This window comes from Ambystoma mexicanum, chromosome 1p (assembly GCF_040938575.1).
Source record: "Ambystoma mexicanum isolate Mex_15411 chromosome 1p, UKY_AmexF1_1, whole genome shotgun sequence".
Classification (NCBI taxonomy): Eukaryota; Metazoa; Chordata; class Amphibia; order Caudata; family Ambystomatidae; genus Ambystoma; species Ambystoma mexicanum.
Window position 1 is genome coordinate 438,113,137 of NC_090921.1, and position 25,984 is coordinate 438,139,120.

General features: G+C 43.6%; 1 long non-coding RNA gene across 2 annotated transcripts in view; it reads right to left on the reverse strand.

The window, feature by feature from the left end:
• The window catches only part of LOC138572374 (uncharacterized), a 1,436,154-nt gene extending 1,421,581 nt beyond the window's left edge, over window positions 1-14,573 (reverse strand). For both annotated transcript variants that reach the window (XR_011303902.1, XR_011303904.1), the window contains exon 1: window positions 14,432-14,573. This is a non-coding gene — a long non-coding RNA (uncharacterized lncRNA). The remainder of the gene's footprint in view (window positions 1-14,431) is intronic.
• Between the last annotated feature and the right edge of the window lie 11,411 nt (window positions 14,574-25,984).

Consider the following 25,984-nt stretch of genomic DNA (forward strand, 5'->3'; position numbering starts at 1 on the left):
AGTGGGGCACTTGACAATGGAGATGTGGAGTGTGGTTAGAGCATTGACAACATGGCTGTCAAACAACACTGTGTAGCCTTTCCTTCCTCAAACAAACGGAAGGGTTGCCAGAGTAATTAGAGGGAGCAACAGGTGTGCATTATTTGGCACCAAGAATCCTTGTACATGTAGGGCTTTCAGGACAGGAGTCGCAGGGGATTTGACATCTTGGGGAAGGTGGAGGAGGTACATGCACGGCCACTGAGGCATCGAGGGGGGCTTTGCTTCACCAGCCAACAGATCAAATACCCTTGGTGCCTTAAGAGCTGACAAGACAAAGTGCACCCCCTGCACAGCGCATGTCCTTCGCCTCATTGTCACACGCTTTATCAGTCATTTTCAGCCTGCGAAAGATATGGTTTATGTGGTTCAGAAGATGATCTCCCATTTCAGCCAGGTTTAGCATGACAAAAATGCACTGAGCCAAATGAAAGTGTGCACAGATTGCCAATGCACAACCTGGAAACCTCAGTGGCCACCCATTGGAACCCTACTTTGCACATGCTTGACATTCTGGGTAAGCAGTGCCAGCAAAGATTCCTTTAAAACATGGTCATTATTGTTACTGTGAAATGGGTTAGCCCATGTAATTTACCTCTGAGTGGAGTTCTGCTTCTGGAGTACCCGCTTGAATTCAACCTGACAGACATGGGGAGGGCATGTCTCTTGGCAGGTTGTGTTGATGGGGCACAGGAGGTGAGGGTCCTGCTTTCCACCTTGCATCGTGATCTCTGAGGATCTGAATGGAAAGGTGACTTTGAGAACCCGATGGCTTCCTTTGTGGACCCATGCATCGGTGTAAGAAAGGCCGCTTTCCACACACGTCTCAGAGGTGGAAGACTTGCAGCAAGCTTCACAAGGAGGAGACACTGTAGACATGTGCAATGATACTCTGCAGCAATGCATGCATCATCAATTGGAGAATGCAGGCAGGACACCAACCAGTTTATGTTTTCCCAAGTATGCCAGGCATGGCAATCTCACAGAAGACGGTGCCATTAATGGCCAGTACATTACTGACACCTGTTGAAAGATGTGTGAGTGCAGACTACAGGATGCAACACATTCTTCAGTGACTTAGCATCTTTAAAACAGATGGGTCATCTACAGGAACTGACAACTGAACAAATGCTGTGCAAATGCTTGACGCCGATCTACTGGCCACTTCCCACGTGGGAAGGGATGATGGCCGGTTGCAGTATTACTGCAGAAGGGGTCCGTCTGGCTGTACAATTGCTGAGCTTTCGCCCACCAGTGTGCAGTCCAAGAAAGTTGCTAATGCGTCTGGGGCTACTGCCTCTAAACACAGGAGTAGCCTTGCACTGGCACATGTTAAACAAGTTACATTTATAAACATTTACAAGCACTTCTTCATTGTGAAAGGCTCTGAAATGAGATCTTTGTATAGCTGGCACATCAGCACGCATGATGACGTGGATGATGATGTTGATAACGATGGGGATCTATTGCCTGGCAGATGTCAGACACTGAACATGGGAGCATCGTTGTTTCGTTGAAGGCATTTTGACGTGTACATGTGGATGTGAAACGGCCAGATGTAGTGTGACCAGTTGCATTATTACAAACATAGTGTGTTGACTATGTAGCAAGTACTGTTTTGAATCCTGATCAAACACTTGTTGAAGGTTTTTATGTTCTTCCACAGGGCGGAGTCACCCACTTAGGTTCACTCGCACTTTAACCCCAGAAGGTTCTCAGGTTGCCCCATAGGGTGCAGCCCCCCTTTAAGTTCTCTGTTTTTTGTTCATAAGAGCACAGCCACCCACTAAGTTCTCAAGGTCTCCTACAAGAGGCACCCACCTAACTTTTGTCTATTTTTATTTTCACAGGGGCATAGTCATTGAGGTTCTTGGGCCCTCTCATATGGTGTTGTCCCCCCTTAAGGTTTGCAGCTTCTGCCACATGGTGCAGCCACCAACTATGCCTCTGAGGCCCTTTCATGGGGCATTTCTACCCACCATGGCTGTGGGATCATCCAGAGGGCATAGCTGCCCTACAAAGTGCTAAGGGTCTCCACAGAGCACTCTGAAATGTTTCCCAGCTCTCCCACAGAATGCTGACACTCACATTGGTGATGGAGATACTCTGTGAGGCCAGTCCATCCCTTATTTCTGCCTTCATTCTTACCCCCTTCACAACACCCTACTGGAGGGAAATGTGGTGGAGTTCTATATTTCTACTCAGGTTGTCCCTCAACACCACATGGTTGGGTTCCCAGCAGCCAGCTGACTGCCCGCAATGAAGGCATTAGGTTTGTCCCATTCCGCATGAAGTGGGCCAGCTGAAGATGCGTGTTGCAGGTGATACACCACCCAAACCATCTGCTGAGGCAGAGCTACCAAAGGGGCCTGCAACAGGCCACAGTTGCGAATTCCACTGATGCCGATTGAACAGGGTAGAGAGGTGCAGGGCTTTCAGTGTGGGATGCCTGTGTCGCCGCTGTTCTTCACCCTGGTCCAACATCATTCCAGGACTCTCCTCCTCAGCACCAGTGGAGGTGGCGGTGGTGGCCACATAGTCACTTATAGTCTCTGTGAACACATGCCCATGGTATAACTTACTGTCTCACCGCCGCACATGGTTCCTCATTACTGTTGGCCCTAAGATGCAGCCCTTGCCCCTTCCCTTCTTGTACTGCTTGACTCTCTTCTCACAGCCCTCCCCTGTGCAGGAGACCGCAGGCTCCTTCCCCTGAAAGCCATCCCACAGGACAGGGCAAAAAAGTCCCACAGCCAGGACCCTGTGGGCAGTGTAGGGGGGAAGGGTTTGCTGCTTGCAGTGACCCTTACTGGGCATGGCTTTCCACCGCTGTTATGACAGGAGCAGGACATGGCTCCTTCACAGATACACTTCCTCTACCTGCTCCTTCACCTCCCTTTCACCTCCTGCTGTGGCACATCTGCAGTCTCCCACTCATCCCCTGCTGGGTGGAGAGCACATCCTCCTCCATTCTCCTCAGCCAGTCAGAACCCATCTTAAATGCCGTCTCCATGGTGCTTCTTGCAGCCAGCCGCTCCTCCCACATAAGAACATGCTCTCATTCTCTTCCAATGCCTCATTGGGGTGCCCGAACGAGATCCTGTCTTCCCCGCCTATATGGGGTCATCCCATAGGGCCCTGCCCTGCCCTGCCTCTTTAATTGGTGCCCCTAGGGTCCCTCTCTGCCTGCCTCCTCTTCCACTCCTGCCTCCTCGCCCAATCCCAGAGGCCTGCCCAAATGCCTCAGCCTCCTCTAGTGGTACCATGTATTTGGGTCCATGAACTCACACCAACAAAGAACAGACTCTCCACGTCCATCATTATGGAAACCAACCCCTGCCGAGAGGAGAAATGCAGCTGCACTTCCACCTCATCTTCCCAGTCTTCTTGTCCTTCACCTCCCATGTTGAAGCCAGAATGGCACTACAATTGCTACAACAAGCAATGCGGGAAGCCCTGTTTCTCTGCTCACTGCTCAACCTGAGAACCCAAAAGCCTACAGCCGAGGAACAGACCACAACCCCAAGTGGCCAAACTGCACAAACAAGGGATCAAACAAATCTCCCAAGGGCATCAGACTCGCCCCACGCTCCTACAATTCAGAAAAGAACTCAAGACCCACCTTCTCAAGGAGTCTCTCCTCCTCAGCACCAAGGCCATCACATCGCCCCTCGCACCACCTGACTCACTAGATGCCACCTGCCCCTCTCCTCCTTGGCACCCGGTACACCTGTACCTCTCCCCCTCTGTATCCTACCCCACATTGTATATCTGTTCTGTTTTTACCTCTGAAAAGCGCTCTGTTATGCATCTGTAATTTTGTACACCTCTGTAAAGCGCTCCGTTGCTTCTCGGAGCTAGGTCCATGCTCAATAGATAACATAATAATAATTAGAACACCCTAACAGGTGTTTCACAATCTTGATTGGTCAATCTGGGGGCTATACGAACTGGTATAGCCCGCAGATTGATTGCAGCCCGCAAATCAGGTTGAAATTACTTATGTTTTTCCGACAGAGCTGCCGGCACGGCTCACATACATCAAAGCAAGCAGCATTGAAGCTGCTTGCTTTGCTGTATATGAATATGTTCATATACACCCGTGGTGCATATGAACACATTGGTACACACCAAAGTAAGCATCTTCAAGGTTGCAGAAAACCACGTTGAAGCTGCTTGCTTTGCTGTATATTAAGGTCTTCATATACACCACACGGGTGCATATGAACACTTTCACATACAGCAAAGCCAGCAGATTCAACGTTGTATTGTGCAACGTTGGAGCTACTTACTTTGGTCTGTATGAAAGTGTTTATATACACCCGTGTTCTCAGCAGCATTTTTGTAAAATAACGAATATGTCGTTATTTTACAAAAATGCTGCTGAGATTTCAGGATAGCGCCCGTTATGACAAAAACGCTGTCCTGAAGGTGCACTGTCATGCACTACGAGGACGTCGAAGCCCACTTGAGAATACTGGTGGGGCCTGGACGTTCTGATTTGGCGCAGTGAATCCTACTCTTTAGCACATTCACATTCAGAATTGGGCCCTGAGGGTGTCCTAATAGCTTTATAGACCTGCAGCGAGGGCTCTACCGGGCGTTATGGCCACTCAGACCTCGTTAACTCAGTCTTCAAGGCCCATAACGCCTGGTACGGCCCTCGCTGCAGGTCTATAAAGCTATATTATTATTATTATTATTATTATTATTATTATTATTATTATTATAAGAATACTCCAAAAAGGTACAACTAAAATTAACATGCTACACAATATGTGTAAAATACAATACTAAATTGTGCATGACAAACACACTGAGAGGAAAGTGTATATTTTTGTTTTTTGTGTTTTATGTGTTTTATGAGAAAACAAATAGGTGCAGGAACTATTTTTTTAAAAACGTTATAAAGGGACGTAAAAGGGCAAAGAAACAAGCGGAAAAGGGAAACTTATTTTTCTTTGTTATACGGTGGAAAAAATGCAAGATCCTATCACACACTGATCAAGCACAAACGGGAACAAACAATGACTTAAAAAATAACACTAAACGTCAAGCAAAACAAGGACCAAGTAAACACGGATACAACTCCTCCAGACGTCTAAAAAGACTACTCAAAAGCTCTAAAATGCACCAACTAGTGCATCTCCTTCCTCACCACCCAGCAAAATCAACTAAGATATGGTGGAACTTAATTTCCTTTAGAAGATTCTTGGGCTCGAATTGCCAGAATTAATTCAGACAAATGCAACAAATCGCCCGAGAGGCCTCTGATTGGCTGGACAATCCAAATGCATGAGCGCGTTATGCATTATGCGATTGACACTTTTCACTGCACAATGAACCATAATGCAAACCGCCATCAAAAACCCAGCCCGTTCTGGCAGAAGGGATGAATCTCACTAAAAGATTCTTTTTCTAACGCAGTCCTTTTTTGAGATGTTGGTCCAGACCCTTTCCCTAAGATACTAATGGCTCATATATTGTTACCTGATTTTATTAAATTACATTCCTCTGATTCCAACTCGGATGACAAACTAATTGAGCACTATTCGGAAATTATGATTAATATTTAAAGTTCCACATCAGAACAACGTTCATACAAATCAGCGTTTGAGAGAGCCAATCTTGTGTGTCCTATATGGAATCATAATGATAAAGCAATCCAATCAGAAAAAAGAAACCTACGCCTAAATATTAAAAAGGTTGTACATTCCAAAACACCGGTTTTAAATGGACTATCTATAACAATACAAATTCGTGCCCTGAAAAAATGTCACAAAAGATGGTTAAAATCTCACAAAAAAGATCTTGAGCTAAAACTCTGGCAAAAGATAGCCAGATTGTCACTATCAGGCGATGGTAATGCAATCTGGCATCTATTAGCTCAAAATAAGAAAAGAGATCTGACAATAAATTGCATTAACGAGGAAGCTTGGGACAACCATGTAGCTACGACTCTTGGCAGTACACATACTGTCGCTAAGGCCGTGCCTATCCCCAATTCTAGGTGCGAATGCAACGCAACAATAATAGATATTATTGCCATAATTGAAAATCTAAAATCATCCCGTGCTGCTGGCCCTGATGGGATATCTAATTTGGTATTAAGAAATTATCTATCTTTATGGGGTGCCGCATTGCATATACTATTTAGTCACATTGGCATCCATGGCAATCTACCAAAATCATGGAAAGCTAGTAATATATTGACGGTTCATAAAAAGGGAGCCTGGGATGTCCCTGCAAATTTCAGAATGCTAGCAATGTTAGATTCAACATCTAAAGTTGTCACCAAGGTGTTACTCCGTGAACTAAACGCTTGGATTGATGAACACAAGATTCTCCCTCCCAATCAGATTGGTTTTAGATCTAAATCTAGTACCTTACATAACCTACTCATACTAAATTCAGCTGTTGAACACTCTTGGGGATGGCAGAATTTGGCTGTTTATTGTGCTTTTATTGTTTTTTCCGCCGCATTTCATACGGTATGTAGGAACCTTTTATGGCGTAAATTGGTCGATTGGGAGATCCCAAGTGGATTGCTCCGTATGTTGATGCTTCTCCATGCTGAAACTTCAGTCTGTGTTCGTTTAAATGCATTAGGGAAATTATCCAAATCTATGCCCACTAATTGTGGTGTAAGACAGGATTGCATGGTAGCTGCGACTCTTTTTAACCTCTATTTGGCTAATATGATTGCTTCCTTTAATATTCATGCTGCTAACTCAATTCAAATTAAAAACATAACCTTGGGATGGCTAGCGTATGCTGATGATCTTTTACTTTTAGATTACACACCAGCTGGCTTACAACTTATGCTCAACGCACTTGCCAATTATGCATCTAACAATGGCCTAATTATCAACATTTTGAAAAGCAAAATCATGGTCTTCAATAAGAAATTAAGGCCTAAGTGTCTACATTGGTCTGTAGCTGACGTCCGATTGGAGCAAGTTTCATCTTATAAATATCTGGGCGTCATAATAGATGATTAGCTTAATTGGAACTCGCACTGGACTGAGACAAAACTGAAGTGTGAGACCTCGGTCAATTTATTAAGTGCATTTATTGGTTGCAATAATGGCTTTAGTGCATTGGCTGTACTAACTATCTATAAATCGAAAATAATAGCCATGCTGTCATATGCAATAGCCATATGGGGACATAAATTTAAAAAAGCCCTCATCAAATTTGGAGCCAACCTCTTGAGGCGACTGTTTCGTTTACCTAAATGCATAAGCATAGAATATTTATACTTGGAGTTTAATATAAAAGGCATCTGGAATGTTTATCTATCTCAATGTGTAATGCTCTTTCAACGGGTGAATACTGTGGCAACCGATACGATAATTACTCCATACATGCAGGTCTACTTAAGTTTGGATGTTATTACACCGTTGGGCACAATTGGAATTTTGAAAAATATCCATTATCAGTGGCTATATGAAGGAAGCAATACATATGTTTCTGGTAACATCAAATACTGGCTCAGATGCAAACTAATGGAGTCGGCAGTCTTGCAAAACATTCTTTATTTAGAAACAATGCCATCTGCCACTGAATACTGTAAATATAGACGGGAACGCAAACTTACTCCACAATATATCTTTGCATATCCGAATCCCAACATATTCCGAGTTTATCTTCTTCTCAAATCGAATGTATCAGTTGCACTATTACCTACAAGATGGATGAACAAGACTGTCTACAATCATAAATATTGCAGACTATGTGGTAACCTATTGGAAGAAACATTATATCACTTAATTATAGAATGTGAAAGTTTGAAATCCCTCCGTATGAAATATTTGAAGTCTTATAATAATGCTGTTACGGTGCTAGAGATCCCTTGGTTATGGGTGAAATTCATTCAAGGCAATGACAGAAATTTAATCCTTTTTATTGTTAGATTTTTTTTGCACCTTGTAGAGATTTTTAATTGTTTAATACTATTCTAATAGTGTAAACTGGGGAAATGTGTAAGATGTACGAAAAGATACATTTTAAATTTACATAATTTGTATCATGCTTGAATTTTAAATTGTTTTCAATGGTTTTATATGAAATGTTATACAAAGCATATGCTGTATGTATATCTAATAAACCTTACCTTACTTTTAAGCTACCATACTTGCTGGGTTTGGGCTTTGACTTTGGACTTTCAGGTGAAAGACAACTCACTGCCACAGGTGCATTAACTCAGTAAACTAGTGTGTCCCACTCGCTGGAGCTACATGTTTGACTACAGCAGCATACGCTTACATGTAGCAGAATTAGCAATGATGCCAATGAATGAGGTGGGAAATACAATTGTGTTATCCTATGAAAATAGTGGACAAGAAAAAGCATGTCCTGACCACTGAAGTTCATTTAAAGGGGTTTAAAAGATGTGTGTTTTGCGTCAAGGCGCAGAGGACTCGCAGCATGACTTGTTCTGGGTAAAAGCTTTACTAAACACCCTAGTCTTCATTACTCTGAAGTTCTGTAAAATAGACCACCCCGGGAAGCCTCAAACTGGTCAAACCCACATCCATGTTTTTTGGGCAGCTTTTAGAAATGTTGATGTTGGCTTCAAAGCCACAATTAAAGTGACACTGCCTATAGATTAAGGTGCTATCCAGGACTTATTCTTGGAAAGGTTGAAGTGGCCAGTCGCTAGTGAAAAGGCCAGCACCCACAGCTTCTGTTTCTGCCTTACTTATGCGGTTAAATGACACCCACAAATGCCTGTTGTGATGCTATGAGTCACCCTATATATTCTTGAAAGTCTTGGAATGTGAACTGTCCAATCAATCGCCCAGAAGCTGGCATGTATTCTGTGTTTATCAGAATACAGTGGGGTCTGTGTAAATGGGGACCAGGTCAAATAGGGAGCTCTCGGGTATTCTCTATGTCCATTTGCTATGATTGAGTACCCAATAAATGCCATGTTCGCCAAAAAGTGCCCACCACCACATTTAACTACTATAAGGAATGCCACCACCAAACTCCAGCAGTGCAAGCACTAGCCAGAAATTGCTCATTACAATTGGTGATTGGTACGTACCAGCTACTTGCCTTCTTTGGCAGAGTGGGTACCCTACCAAGTCTCCAACGAAGGGAAATGCTTCAACTCTTCAGCACTGCTTCATAGATAGACCTATACAGTCCTGGCCAAACCAGGCAACTTTATCGAGATATATGCGTACCTACTCAAGGTGAAAAACTTGCATTCGAGACTGCAACTAGGGCAGACACAGTATTAGGACGGAGTGATGAATTCTACTCAGAATCAGAGCCCTAAGAACTTCCTTTATAATACTCTACATGGTACAGTGAACGTTCTGTATCCACCCATTAACGCCCAATGCTCTCATATGGCTTGAGACAGAGCTAATCAATTGTAATGATTCTTATGCTCCTGTTTCGTTTCTGTAGCTCAATATTTTGATTGCGTAGTTCTCTATATTCTTTCTGTTTATATCGTCATTCACAAAAGTACAAGATAAATTGAAATCATATGTTTAATCCAACATAAACCAAAAATTCAAATCGACTTTCATGAGGCAAAATAGTTCCTAAGTCAAAATGTGGCCCAAACGCTGATGCATTTCGGAGTCTCGCACCATCATCAGGGCTATACATATATCAGAACCACATGTAACAGTAAAACACTTGATATTACATTTTATGTTGTATCAATCAAAGGAAATTATTTATTTTTTTACCCTACGGACTCCAATCTTAGTTTTCGGAATGATTGTGTGAGCTGTAAAAGTAATCATTGTGTAGACCTACGTTAACCCAAGTACTACGTCTACATTATTAATCTGGTTACTATTATGCGCTATTACTGGCTTACCTGGCTGTTTCAGCGTTTCTTCCTTTGATTGATCACATGGTTGATACGTTATGACACACAGTCAAGTGATTAAAACTAGAGGTGTTTATAATTTGTTGGTTTAGAGCGGCAAGGCTCAAACAACAAGGTATGATGGAATGGACTGTTTACTGTTGGATGGTACAGATTAGAAACAGCCATTAATATGTTCTAACTTGTCCATGGCATTTATTTTCTCTTTTCTCTTTGTTTACCTTTTTGGTATGTGATAATGGCTGACATTGGTATGCATACAACATAAAATGTAGTATCATATGTTTTACTGTTACATGTGCTTCTGATATAATTATAGCCCCGAGGATGGAGCGAGACTCCGAAATGCATCAGCGTTTGGGCCACATTTTCACTTAGGAACTATTTTGCCTCATGAAAGACAGTTTGAATATTGGTTTATGTTGGATTAAAAATATGATTTTGACTTTTCTTGTACTTTTGCGAATGACAATATAAACATAAATAATATAGAGAACTACAGAATCAAAATATTGAGCTACAGAAAAGAAACAGGAGCATAAGAATCATTACAATTGATTAGCTCTGTCTTGAGCCATATGAGAGCATGGGGCGTTACTGGGTGGATACACACAGTTTTTGATTTTTCGAAATTTTGCAGATCCCGGTGTCAGAAGATCGACCTAAGCCTGATAGCTCCTTCTAACTGGATAGAATTATATATGAATAAGAGGACCTGTTGATGAACAAATTGTGGTGCCCGCTTCTTCCCCTGTTTTCCTCAATAAACTTTCTGTGCCAAAGGTACAAGGTTCCTCCAGAAATGTGTCCCGCACATCAACTCTCTAAGAGAGCCTAATGATCAAATACACTCGGAAAACATCTACAGCGCACTATCATCAAACCTTCATTTGCGATGGTACCCCAGGGCAAAAGAACCTGCGCTGCTGGATGATAGCAACAGGCTAAAGGACCAATTATCGAAGGGCGAAGAGCGCAGGCCTACCAAACGTGCATTTTAGGACTACGGCTACTGCACATGAAAGAAAACAATGTTGGAAAATCAAATCTAAAGCATGACTGGTAAAGGTCAGAGGACCTACATTGAAGGCTGGGTTCCACGGCTCAAAAGAAGCTGCAATAAAGTGTAACTAGTACAGGACAAAGAAACCGGCATTGGAGCACATCTTCTACAGGCCAGATAAACATGCTTAGGAAGATGGCAGCAACATGACAAAGAGACCCTCATCAAATGATGAGGCAAAACGGTTTAATTGATACAGGGAACCTGAACCCTATGACTTAAGCTACAGCTGGTTAACGAAAACCATACTGGAGAGTGAAATCTACTGGCCAAAGGATGCTGCATTAAAGAGAAACCAATGGAGAAGGGCGGGTCAACAGCTAAAAAGAAATGTGCAAAGTGTGGCTATTATAGGACAAAGAAACCTGCAATCGAGGACATCTTCTACAGGCCAAAGGACTATGCTTAGAAAGATGGTGGTTACAGGACAAAGCAATCTCCATCAAAGGCTGATACAACAAAAGCTATTGGATATAGGCTAAAAGAAACCTGTTTCGAAGGCTGCCACAACAGAGATTAATGGATCTAATGAACTTGCATTGAAGGACAATGACTACAGCAGGTTAAGCGAAGCCACATGGTTTGCAGCCAAAGGTCAAAGGAATCTTCATCTATGAAAGACCGCTTTGGGCAAACTCAAAAGACCTCAAGAGTGAAAGAAACTGGACTCGGAGCGAAGACTACAGGAAGAACTTGCATCTGAGATTCTTCTCCCTTCTCCCTCGGCATCCACCACCTTCTCTCTCCTGCTCCTCCCTTCCTTATTGCCTGCACAAGGAAGCACTCTGCTTTCATCTGAATGCAACTCTCCCCCTTACAGCGTTCCTGCACGGGTCGCACGGGAATCCACAACAGGGTATGTTTTATTCCCTCCAATTAAATGTTGTTTCCCTCGTACCCGCGGCCACTTCTGTTTCCTTGGGGGCCTTGTGGACCTGGAGGCTCCACTCTGGACTGGGCTGCCGTCTCCATTCAACATGACTGCCACCTTTCCTCCTCCATCAGGCACCAGAGTGTCTCTTCACTAACCCCTCCCATCGAAGTCCCTCATTGGCTGATGCTGCCAACTTGTATCCAATCTGGGGACGACGGGAGAAGCCAGCCCACTGACCGAAGGCCCTGAACCAAGGCCCCTGTCTGCCCTGTCCGGGAAGACGTCCCTGTGATGCCGCCTAACTTTTTCTCGTTTTACCTTATCTCAGAACTATCCCTTTTGCACTGTGTACCAAGAACCATTGACTATGGACCAGCAACATTCCCTCCACAACTCCTAAAGATGTTCCATATATACCTGCAAGGACTACTCATCGTGGTATGCTTTTCCTCCTGTGCATTCCTCCATGTGTACTGTTTTAGTGCTCTCTGGGAAATTCGATTTTAGGTACATTTCTGCTACTATGCATTCCTTTGTGTGTACTGTTTTCGTGCTCTCCGGGAAATTCGATTTAAGTGTGTTTCTGCTACTATGCATTCCTCTGTCTGTACTGTTTTAGTGCTCTCTGGGAAATTCGATTTAGGTGTGTTTCTGCTACTATGCATTCCTCCATGTGTACTGTTTTAGTGCTCTCTGAGAAATTCCATTCTCAGGCTGATCGACATCCATGTACCCTCTAGCCTATCTCTCCTGCCTAGAACATCTCATTCCAGTCATCTCGTCTGTCACTTCTCCTCTCCCGCCTTTCTCCTCATTTGTGTCATAAGCACTTGTACTATCTGAAATGTTGTCAGGCCTAGTACGATAGTGTTCTCTGTTTTTGTCTATTTGTCCCTTCCACCCTCTTCTCCCCTTCCCCTTTCCTCTTTTTTGTCACAGCACTTGCACTATCTGAAATGTCATCAGGCCTAGTACAATAGTTCTGGTCTATGTTTCTTTGAACACCAGTGTCTGTTCTATGTCAGTGCCATGTTAACGTTTTTAGCAATTACTCATGCGGACTGACTCAGGGGCAAGTTAGAATGCTACTGCATATACGCTGTGTTCCCTCCCTTGCCTTGAAGCACTTTGAAACAATTGTTGTGTATAGGTGCTATACAAATGACCAATACAATAAATAAACAAATAAAACAGTTCAAGTTAAAGGAATCGACAATGGTGGTAACAGCTCTGGGTCAAAGAAGCCAGCATAGGGGACGAGGGGTGAGAGGTAAAAGAGAAGAGGGTCTGCATTGGGGAGGGGAACCCCACAATGAAAGACAACTGTTAATGGGTGAATGGCCATGCATATGAGGACGAAACCCACAGGTCAAAGATCTGATGTGCTACAGCAAGACCATCTAACCTGTGAGTATTTGGCCTCTTATGTTGTTCCATGCAGTCTGCCTGCCAGGCACTTGAGGGGCAATGTAGGTAAGCATGCAGACGTACATACAAATAATGAAGAGAACCTAATATGGTGCAGGCTTTGGGCATCCAAGCGAAGTGGAAGTAGGGAAGCGGGTTCAGTAAAGCTCTCAGAAAAATCCCAATACAACCCAAAATAGGAGCCTGGGAGCCCTATACAAATTGGCCAGCGTGGCTCAATGAGGAAGTCGGGATTAAAATCTGGGGTTTCCTTTCCAAAAATAGGACACGCCTCACTGCACCGTATTAACCTAGCGCAGATCAGATTCGGTGTATTCTTCGAAGCGCTCGCACGGCTGATGACGCGGGCACAGCGCTCATCAACTGGACCATGGCAACTTAGTAGACTTTGAGGCATACGTCGCTGCCCAATAACGGTAGTTACTTGTTTTACATGTATTTAGCAGTTTGCATATGACTAAAATAAGCCTACATACGTTTATGTATACCACATGTGTATAGCGTATCCATATTCGGGTCTCTTGGCGCTAGAAGTTTAAACAACTCATCACTATTAGAAACGAAAAGTGCTGGCTAAGTAGCCTCGGGGATTTTAAAGGTGGCAGTTTGTCTGTGGCTTGGGTTGGGGGTTGAGGTGGGGGAAGGAGGACAGGGGGCGCGAAGTCAGTGTCTACTATTTCATCCCGGGAGATAAGACTGACACAGGACCCGCGGTTCACCTCTCGTAACTGGACACCCGTTAAACACCACTTCCCACCCCCGTCAAGCCGGGCAGAATCGAAAAACCCTCAACGCAAAGTTCATTTACGCAGGCAAATATTGCAGCGTTCTTTCCTTATCAGAGAGACGGCGTGCTTAGGTCGGCACTGTTTGCCCGTTGCCCAGAGCACCGCGGGCTCGGAGAGTGTATCCACCACCGAAAACTCCGCTTCTGAAAGTAGGGTATTCGAAAATTCTACAGCAATAAACAAAGGTTCCTGTGCAGCTTTAAACTTCAAAAAGACAGGTTCGGGTGTGACTTGCCCTTGTCTAACTGAAAGCAACGTGCCAAGGTGATAGAGTACAGTGCATTCGCCTTCCAGTCCCTCCAGAACTTAGAAAGCTGCTTATTGGAGTACATTTCTGGAAAGCTACCCGGACCGGCTGAAGCAGGATATGTGGTACTTACAGTAGCCGGGCGCTGCCTCTGCGGTTGGGCTCCTGGTGAGTACGTTTGTGGGCATGGGCATTACTCCTTAGCATGCCATGCTTGTTTGCATGTGATGAACGCACTTGCTTCTTCCCCAGTCTCAAGTCTCGGCGGCTTTAGCATCCAGTTACACTTCCCCAGCACAGGGCGCCCTTAACCCTTTCAGCTCCAGCGCGGTGCTCCCGGACCAAGAGTATTGTTGTTTTTCCATTGGCTGTTTCAAGTGGTACGCTTTTACTCGTCACAGCAGCACGAGGGGGACGGCGACCAAGACGCTCCGAACAGGATCGCCTCCAGGCGCTTTTATGTCCGACGTATTGTTGTTATTTGAGTAGTTTCTAAAATCTCCCAACTTTGACAGGTATGGGAAATGAGGCGGAGGGGCGTAACACTGGTTGTTAAGAGCATCACACAAGAACTCGATTTGAACTAAACGGTCCCAGTTCAAGTTCAAGCTCACTAATATAACTGTGTGATTTGAAGCAGTGCACACTGCCAGTTGGCGCTATACAAAACCAAACGTCAAAATAAAAGAAATCCTAGATCAGTGACTATTGTTTCGCTGGGAACCAAATTAGATTTTAGACATTGTTTGTGATCCCAGAACAATTGCATACTGTAGAATTATCCAGAAGCCGTGCTCCTCCCCTTCCTGCTATGCGAACTATGCATGTGGCAAAATAGCACCTGCACCTTCAGGTGGTAGGCGCCCCACCTGCATGGAAGTCGCCCCCTGTCGGTGAGAATTCTCTTCCAGTATCTGGCTGTTCTGATTCAGTGGCGACTGGTTATTTTTTAAAATTTATTTCAGGATTGTAAATAACCCTGATAAATCCGTCAGAACGAGCGATCTTAGCAAGGAAGCCCAAACCAGCTAGAAATATTTTTGATTAATGGGTTAAAATCGTGCATATACAGCACACATTCTGTGATAAATTGGGTAGAAAGCCAGACAGATTGCAGTCAGGTGTGCTCAAGCACCTTGAAGCGTCTCATGTGTCAGATGGAATTGCCAATAATCATCAGCATAAAATAAAGTAGGGCAATCTGGCAAATAATGGGTAGTAATTCACACACTCACCCCGAATGTGATTATACAAAGGTTTTATATCTTTGTATATGTGTGTCATTTATGATGTCATCTTACCTGGCAAACTAAAACCTATTGAAAGGAGGGATTGGTTAGGGGAACATGCACCAATAGTATACATACGTGTTAATAGCTTCATTGGCTGCCCCTTACCTGGTGGGCACGTCTCAAACTGCCTGAATGCGTATAATACTCATTAAAGCAGAACAAATGGCAGCAGATTGGTCTCTGCAACTTTGTATAGCAGGTTGCTACATAGACCCTTTGAATGGTTGGCATATGTTGCCAACCTTTGACTTTCGGCTTGTTAGCAGCACATAAGCAAAATGAAACTCAGGTGTTGCAAGCAACGTCAGACTACTACCCATTTTCCCAGTTAGTCCGTCATCTCTCATCAGTGAGGCCGCAAGGCAAGGCTTCTCCTTTGTAGTTGACCTCAAAGCCTGGTCTCTGTTCTGAGACATTCTAGGGAGTTTAGGCACGCTATTATCTTCATTTGAGCTTAATGATTAGCCCTTGTTTTCAACTTCTGAATCACGTGTGAGGAGGCCACGAATGTGTCCATCCCGACCTTCTATTTATTGCTATTTGATTCAATTGTGCTGGGTGTCGTTACACTTTTCAGCCTCTTGTGACTTGCTCACTCCATCTTACATGGTTTTTCCACAACTTTAACTGTCTAATATCGATAACAAGGGGGGGACGGGGATATGACTTATGTACATGGCTTGTACCCCCCTTGTGCCTTGAAATTATTCCTTGAAATTGCATCTTTGATCCCAAGCCAATAGACTCCTCTTTATTTCTCACACAAAGCTGTTTTTCCAGCGTCTCCTTACTCTGCAGTCCTAGTCTGTCTCCGGGGTAGCTTGAATGGCTTTAATACGGGATTAACGTCTATCTTTCCATCATGTCTGCTCCAGCCATGTTATACTTTCCTCTGCAGCAAGCTTCTACATGTCTCACCTACCTTGCGTTTCTGCATATTTACATTTAATATTCAGCAGGTTACTTTATCTGCTTTGCATATATGATTTCTTCATATTTGGTTACACAGTTATCTTGTTACTTCAGTTACATTTTTACTCTTTGAGTATTTGCATATAATTTCAGTAAGTCTCATTATCTCTCCTCTATGACATCACTCTGTTCTTGTAAGATTTCACTTACAGCTCTATTATGTCCAATGGTGTGTGCAGACATCCTTCCACCCATAGTGCGAGGGTACATTCAATACAGTTTTCTGAGTACATATTGTCTCTCATACACTAGATGCAGTATTGGGATGATACATGGCATTCCACATAGGACTCTTCTCCTCCTGTTCCAGTATGACAGAGAAGAGGGGGCAGGAGCTAGGGATAACATGTCCATCTGCTCCCCTACATTCCACCCTCTGGTTGAGTTCTCGACCACCTCCCCATCTTCAATCTTCTTCATCCTCTGTTCGCATCTAGGTTTATTCAGGATCCATATTTACACCCCCCTCCCCCTCTGGTCATCTGCATTCTTTATGTTCATCCATACTCCAGGTCATGTAATTGCATTCTCCAGTTGGTTGGCAGAATACCCAACATCCTAAATATCTATTGCGATCCTCAGGGTAGTAGAACCTCATCCCTGGGTGTAACAGCAAACTCTTCTTTATGTACTAATGGGTGGTGTCTTCGGGCTGTGGTGTATGATCTCCTTTCACATCAATCATTATCATCATCCCAATAGCTTTCTTGAACGTTTTCTGGCATTGTTCCAAAATTATCATTATGAGACAGAATCCTAGCAATACCAACACTAGTATTGTTGCTCCAAGCAATACAAAGACATTTGCCAGCCAGGTTGGAATCCACTAAAACAGACATGAAAACTAGTCATCTCCTACTGTCACATCAGCTTCATCCTCCATCTTTATATGCAGGGTCGTCAGCATAGTTATTGCTTCTGTCAGGGTTCCATTTTCTCTCTCTATAACGGGAAGGTGTAAATGTACAGCAACAAGGCCTGACTTTTGTGCACCCACCTCCTTCCACTGCTGTAATTAAGTCCAGGATATATCTTTCCTGGAGGGTCATAAGTCTACTGGCCGTCAGTTCTTCTCTGATTGCATTACATCCTTTTATTGTTGCATTGATTGTTTGAAGAAGCTCCCATCTGGTAATCTGCAGCCACCTGGCATTCACTACAGTTTGAAGCCTTGGCATAAATATAGATGTTATTATCATTGCCATCTTTCTGAATAATTTATGCTCATCTGGAATATCGTTATAGGCTTCTATTGACTTCGATGAAGAATACTTCTCCCTCTTCAATCAGCACAGGTTGAGCGTCCTCTTCCTTCTATGGTGTTAATTAATTTTCATAAATTTTTCAATATGGAGGTTACTTTGAGGAATCACTAATGCAGGAATGTGTACAACCACAAGTGAGCATACCCCTCCCCGATTTTCAGGCAGCTGCTTTTAAGCTCTAGACCCACATGCCCAATATCGATCCATCAGCACAGCATTTCCTCCATTAATTCCTGGCACCTTGAGCGCTACTTCTGTTTGCCGCCTGCTGGATGTTACTTGGTAGCATTTGCTCAGAGCACAATATAAGGTGGCCTTTCTGGAGATAAGGTTTTGGTATGGAAGGACTCTGCGCAACCAGTAATCAGCGTCTGCTGTTTTGGGTTGGGGGAGAAGATAGGAGAGGGGGGTTAGGTGAGGGAGTGAAGGTGGGAAGGGGGAGGAGGGGAGAAGAGGTAAACAAAGGAGGAGCTATGCACAGGTGTGCTCACCAATCAGAACCGATCATACCAGGAAATTACAGAGCGCGGCAGCACTCACGGCAGGAACGGGTGTTCACGGGACCGTGGCAGGAACCGATCTATTCAATTTGGTCCTTTAAAATTGAAATATGTGGCCGTAGGCCGTTACTTAATTGCTGTACAGCCAAATTCTCCCCCCTCCTCCACTTCTGAGACTTCAAAACGAAAGTAAGAGAGGTGAGGGACCATGTGTGAGTCTGCTGGCTGGACTGGAGGGTTCTGAGTTGAGGCAGCACACAGGTTGTTCACTGGTTCACCTCTCCATTGCACCTCGTTTCAGCTCCATTAAGCGCAACAGTCCCAATTTCACAAATTCTGAAGGAAAGGACCTATGTTTTAGGACAATGTTGTAGGGAACGTCCGTACATCCATCAAGCTGCACCATAATGTAGCCGCTTCTGACAGACCATGCTCTAGATCATTTTCACATGTGTATGCTGGCTTGCGCACATGGTCTATCAAATTTGGTTAAAAAAACTATGTTCAGCTCTTGTAGCGGCAAGACTTTCTCGAGTCATCTGAGAAGGGTAGTGAACCTGCTCCAGTGCTACCCTCAATAATGCTAGATGCATTACTGGCTTTCCAGTGCTATACTGCCTCCAGATTGCCTCATTAGGGGATCAATAACAACCCTGCTTTCTCCATAAATATTGCTCCTCCTCTGAGGCTCAACATTGTATTTCAATAAACTGGGTTTCACAGATCAGGCTCTGGCCTGGCTGACCTCTTTCCTCTCTGAGCGACCCTCCCAGGTCCAACTTGGGTCCTTCCTATCATTTATCTTCCTCTCTACATGTGGTGTTCCCCAGGGGTCTAACCTCTCGCCCAGGCTTTTCAACCAATACCTGGCAACTCTCGCCCACTACATTGCCATTTTCTGCTCAAACTTCCAGTGCTACGCTGACGATACTCAACTCACCTTTAGGCTTCCCTCGGCCACATCCTCTCCCTCTCTCATCTTTGATTGCCTAACTGCCATTCAAGATTGGTGTACCACCAATGATCTTTGTCTGAATGCCAGCAAGACAGAGATCCTCCTTATCAGCACACCCTCACCATCCTTTCCCCTCACTCTCTGAATGGCCTCTCTTGGCCGCCTCCTACCCCCACCTGCGAGGCTAAGAACCGTGGGCTCATTTTTGACTCAACACTTTCCTTCTCCGCCCACATCTCTAAGGTCTCTAAAAAGTCACATTTCCTACTGCATCTCCTCAGTGGTACTCTGCCTTTCCTCTCCTTCCCCCAGAAGCTCACTGTCTCCCAAGCTCTGGTTCTCTCTAGGCTGTACTATTGTAACAGCCTCTTTCTAAATCTACCTGCCTCTACTCTCCGCCCTCTGCAACTAATCCAGAACAGGACTGTGAGGCTTGTCCTTGGCCTCAAGCCCTGGGATCATATCTCTCCAGCTCTGAAATATCTCCACTGGCTGGGATTAAATTCAAAACATCATCATTGTCCACAAGGCTTTCTGGGGTCTGGGTCCAAAATACCTCCAGCAATCTCTCTGCAAATACCTTCCCTCTCAAGCTCTTTGCCCCTCTACTTCTAACTCCCTCCGGGTCAGTTGTTTTTCAAAGAAACAAGCTGGCGGTAGATCTCTGTCTTCGGCTGAGGCCTCCCTCTGGAACAGCCTCTCTGCCACTCGAAAACTTGTGGAGAACCATCTCCAGTTCCGGAAGCTCCTCAAGACCTTCCTCTTTGCTTCCGCTTTCGCTCTCCCTCTCCCCTGCTGAATTGATCTCTTGGCACTGTGCACCTGGCCACACTCTGTCCCCTGGGCCCAGGTACCTGCTCACCCTTCCACTCTCCTGCACTGCCTCATGGCCACTCCTTGCACTGGGGACTGTATGTGTACCCAGACAGTTCCCCACACCCTCATTTTCTTATTTTTTTCTGCACTTATCAGACTTACCCAGTCTGCTGCCTTAAACACAGCACTTTCTGACTGTACTACCACTGTTTATTGCCTCTATTATCTATTGTTCTTCTCTGCTCCATGCTTTCCACTCTACCCCTTCCATGAACTTTTCCCCTTTCCCTTTTCCATGCACTTGCGCATTCTCAATGTCACTGGGCCTAGTGAGATCGTTTTGTTCTCCCTTGTTCCCCTCCCTTGCCTTGTCGTGATTTGAAACTCTTGTGTACGAGTGTGATATAAATAAATTATCGTATCATATCATAAATAACTGAACAATAGGCAGCATATTAAAGCCCTCCTTCACCAACATGCATCGTCGTGTCATTTGCTTAACACTTCTAAGTTTGAAAACAGAAATATTTTGGAAATATATTGCCTTTTTGGCCACTACATTTGCAGCTTCATTTCCTTGAGAAATTGTGTCTGTTGCGCTGCACAGTTTACAACTGCTATAGTCAATGGGAGACTCAATGCTTCAATAAGCTTATCCAATAGTCCAATAGGGGCGCATGTAGCACTGGAGTGTCGTCTGCGCAGCAGAAGCCCCTCCTTTTCCAGCGTTACAAACCTGTGTGCACAGTCACTTCTTAATCCTCATTTCTTTGGAGTGTGGTGATAAGTGCCATTAATTCTGCAGCCAGTGCTGAGCAATGTGAAGGCAATCTGGCTGGTGCTTGTCACTACTTCAAACTCACCTTCTCGGTTCAGCTCTACTACTGCTAACCCAGTATGCTTTTGCGAGTAGTTTGATACACTTTTTGAAGAACCATCAATAAAAATACCCCCGCCCCAGAACATTTTCTCTAACACAGGGAATGTCATCATAAAATTCAGTATATGGTGTGCAATCATGTACACACGCATCCTCCCCTATTGATTCCACTATGAATGTTGCTGGATTCACTATTCTGCATCTAACAATTTTGATCGCAGATTTCGAGATAATTACCTCATGCCCTGATGCTCTTTGTGTGGTCAATGTACTTTTGGGTTTCTCAAGAATGGCAAACATTGCATGCTCAATGGATAATTTTACTGAACACCCCATTGTAAAACTTTAAGCCTTTTCAATTGCAAGTGCAGCAACAGCTAAAGCTTGTTAACTCGGGTAATGCCCTTTCATAACTGGATCTAAACTCCCACTGTAATAAACCAGTGGCTTATGACCATGTCCTAATGTCATTTTTTGTGTGAGAACTGCTGTCATAATTTCTCCATTTGAATGAAAATATATGCAACACAGTAGACTTTGGTCAGTTGCTAACTAGACTGTCCAGGGTTGCTCAGGTCTTGGAGGATGCATTAAAGTGGTTTTCCTCTTTTTTTAAAGAATCAGACTTAAGTAGTAATACTTGGAGGTTTTCACTCGGATGACCTCCTGGTTCTCTGCGGAGTACTGCAGGGGTCATTGTTGTCACCTATATTGTTAAATATCTATCTGAGGCCATTGATGGATATTGTTTACAGGTTCAAATTGAAGTATCATACATACACATGTGGGGTACAGTCCTCAACCAGCAGAATTCCCCTCCATCACCAAGCTGCAATTCAGCAGTTACTAGCAAAATGGCTCTGCTGGCTCTGCTGAGCGTCATTCACTGGCATCAAAACTGCATTTTGCAGCTACATCAATGATGGCTGCACTGTCTTTGCCAAGCACCTATTGGGCAAGATGGATCAGGGAACACACCTAGAAAGGATGCCAGTGTGTTTCCTTATGTGCACCAAAGAAGAGAATTGAAAAGCAATACTGCTTTGCTGCTAGCTCAAAATTTCCCTTTGAAAAAGGAACTATTTTACATTAAAATGACTCTGATGCTCTTTTTCATCTGTTCAACAATACACAGTTCTAATCCAGTGAGACCTAGCTATGCCCATCCATATTCAGGTTGTGCTCCAACAAAAAGGGACATTTTTCATTGAATGACAGGTTGTGTCAGGCAAGATCTGTGAAATCACCAAGAACTTTACTCCCAGCCACACAGAAAAGTGCCTTACTTTGCAACAAAATAGCACAGCTGAACTCTTTAACAAGAAGCCCTATTTCTCTGTGCTTATGTTAGTGTCAGTGGACCTTTTGCCTTGAACAGATTGCTGTGTGTGAGAAATTGACTAGGGCTGCAAATAATGTTTAGAATCTTGATGGAAGAGAAAACCGCATTGGAAGTGACAGCAAAAGGAAAATTCACCATGTTTGAAAAGGGTTGCTTTTTCCAAAGAAGAAAATGTCTGTTTAAAAGTAAATTGTTGAATTAGGCCCTGTCATTGCCTAGAAATGTAAGGGGGGGGAGGGGTTTCTTTGAAAACATATATGGGATGTTTTATTTCAACAGACTTGCTTCAGATTTAAAAAAAATAATAATAAGTAAATAAATAAGTGCATTTACAGTGTTTAAGCCACAGAACAGGTTTCCTGCCCTGGTTTCATATGACATTTGCTTTCTGAGAACAGGGTTTGCCTTCCCCCAAAGGGGCCAGCCCTTTGAAAACTATGAATGGACCAAGGTGAAGCATCTCACATGCTTGTCAGACTTTGTGGCTGGGCTTTGGCCTGGTACAATAGATTTCTGGGACACTTAAGTGTGACATTTCAAGTTGCTCTCCCCTCAAATTGAACTGGAGAGCTTCAAAGACAAACTTCAAGGCAGCACTGGGCTAAACTGACATTTGGTTGTGACCTGGAAAGAAATGGCCATATTTGGGAGACAGAGGCCAGCCCATCTGGCCAAAAGACTATTTTAATTAATACATTTTAAGACTGTTATTTCGGCAACTGCACAATGCAGTAATGTAAAAGTTTTACAGTTTAAATACAATTTTTGTAGTAGTAATTTAAGACGTGGTAGCTTGCATTATCATGTTGTGAATGGAAATGGAAGAAAATTGTAGATTCCGAGGAAGGTTTATATGGTGCCACTTTTTTAAATTGAATACTAATATGCCTTGTGATAATAGGTATACATGTATAAAATTATAGAATTTTAGGTTAAATATTTCCCACTGAAAATGGCAAAAGATTATTAGAAGGGCGAAACAAAGCCCTACAAACTTAGGAGTGGGTATATTATGCTCTGTGTGGTTTATGTAATTTGCCTATATGATTTGTGGAAACACCACAACTGTAAAAATGTGCAATTTATATTAAAACTGATTTTTGCCAAAATTAACTTTGGGAGGGCCTGGGCATAGTAAACCCACACAATAAAACTGATGTCATGTCTCTAAAGTGCAACCGGCTGACAGGAAGGCGGTAACAATAAACCCCGACCAATCCAGTTGTTTAGAGGCATGCCCATCCAAAGCCTGCCCCCATGGTAAATCGTGTGATGTCACCCACCTTATAAAAGGGTGACATCACACCGGCTCACAGAGACAAAGGACACACTCTTCTGAATTTTCCAGCTCCTGCGTATCCAGATATTTCATTTTCATCCTGCAAAGGTTCCAGATTCCACTGCCAGGCCAGAGCATAGATGACCCTATCCAGGCAGGACCACTGATCCAGAAAAACCTCATAACAAAAACTCAGGGAGAAAGGGAGAAAAGCTGTGGTATACTTTTTCAGATTATCCTGTGACCAGACCGGCCTTTTGCCCTACTACCTGCATGCCACTCTGCCGTGACCAGACAGGCCCAGCTGTTTTCCACTAGGAGAGCCACGCCTCGGTGCCGTGACCAGATCCTTTGAGTCCAGAAACCCATTTGGCTGTCCCAAATCCTAAAACTCCAGCGCTGATTATGAGTATCTCCCCATCCCATAGCAACACATAGTATACCCCAATTTGATACCTTGTCTTGGTTTCACCCTCTGAGTAATCCCATTCATACCCTGATAACTTGGTTAACATAGTCTGAATCCTCTGTGTATTCTGTTCCTTGATTTCTAGCCATTCTTCCACTCATTTCTGTTTTGTGTAAGTCCTTAGTCATATTTTTGATTATACTAATCAATTCCCACATAAAGAGCCACCTGGCGCGAAAGGGGTTGCACTTGCAAAGTAACCTGTGTCACAGGCGCCGTCTCTCTTTTCTATCCATTAAAACATAGCTTCAGTAAGACTTGTCCTTTCCTTGTTTAAATCGATTTTCTCTGTTAACTGCTTTTTTTTAAAACCAAATTTCCTTTACATTGAAAATCTCATCCAGTTATTCAGCTAGAGTCAGCTAGAGTCACTCGTTCACTGTCATATGATCCCTGTGATGTGCATCTATCACCCTTCCTAAAAACCGCATTCCGATTCTGTCTATTTCATCAGTTTTTCAAACCGTTTTGACATTTAAACCTGTAAAAAGAGAAAATACCATTTTCCAGCGTGTGATTTGGCTGCACTGTGTTCTTACTTCCAAGCTGATTTTTTAACTGTATGCCCTTTGTTGATATCTTGCCTTGCCTTACTAGTGTTCTTAAATCCTTGATACTATTATAACTCATATTTACCTCATTTATTCAACCACACATTAAATTAAATATTTAGTAATTCTAGGTGCTATTTATGCAATTGCAAAGGTTTTGCCTCTCATTTCGTGGGGGAAGGTCGGATTTTAATTTTTTTGCTGCCTCGTATTCCTGCCTAGTATTCCTGACTCCTTTCATCTCCTTTCTATCCACTCAAAATTCGATTAATAGGGGTTTGCGGTAGCACTGCAGGGGGAAACCTTAACTTGGGTGCTATCTACCTGAACAGTAAAATTGCTCTCATTCATCTGTGCTTTGGATATGCTATAGTAGATGGCCAACCAAGTTTACTTCATCATTTTAAATTGTAATTATCACTCCATTGGTGAATGCTGCTCAATATTAAAATTGTGTGTTTTTCTTTAAATTTAAAATAAATAAATATTGTATTTCCACCCACCGGCCTGGTTCATGGTCCATTGTGACCCTGAGTATTTGTAAAAGGGGATGTGAGACGGGTTAGGTGCCAGCTCAATCCGAATTCTAGGAAATAAAGAACGAGTATTTTAATTGTTTGCTACATCCCAGGCTAAGGGCAAGAGTCCTGGTTTGGTGTGCAATGACTGATTGGAATCCTTAACACGCGGATAATATGCAAATATATGTCAGATTAAAATCCACACCAGAGGCAATGGAACGCATTTTAGCCGGTGCCAATGCCAATAAAAGTTGGATGATTGAGAGTAAGCTGCAGCTTAACCCCACCAAAACTGAGGCTATAGTGTTTTGCCCAAAACATCTTCTTGGGAACTATCATGCTACCACTGTGTGTCCTGCCATTTGTGATGCAGCCACATCCTTCTCATGTAAAGTAAAAAATCTCATGTGCATAGGGCACGCTTCATTGGGCTGTAATGCCTATGTCTCGGAGGTATTGAAATCTGTCTTTTACCAAGTAAGGCTTTTAAAGCTCATTTTGCTGTTCATTGCTGAACCAGACCATGTCGTGGTTGTGGAGACCATGGTAAACTCCAGACTTGACTATAGCGGCACTCTTCTTCTGGGAACACCAGAGAGCCAATTACTCCATAATTGTAATTACTCCATAAACAGGCTCCAGGTAGCCTAGAATGGCGCTGTCAGAATAGGTATACAATTGGACAAAAATGATCACCATCTCCCCGTATCGGAGGAGACTGCACTAGCTGCCAGTTTGGAAAATAATTTAATTTAGAGTATTTATATAAGTGCATTCAAGGAACAGGACTGGGGAATCTGGTTTGAAAAATAAGGCGATATCAGCGATCAAGAGTTTTACGCTC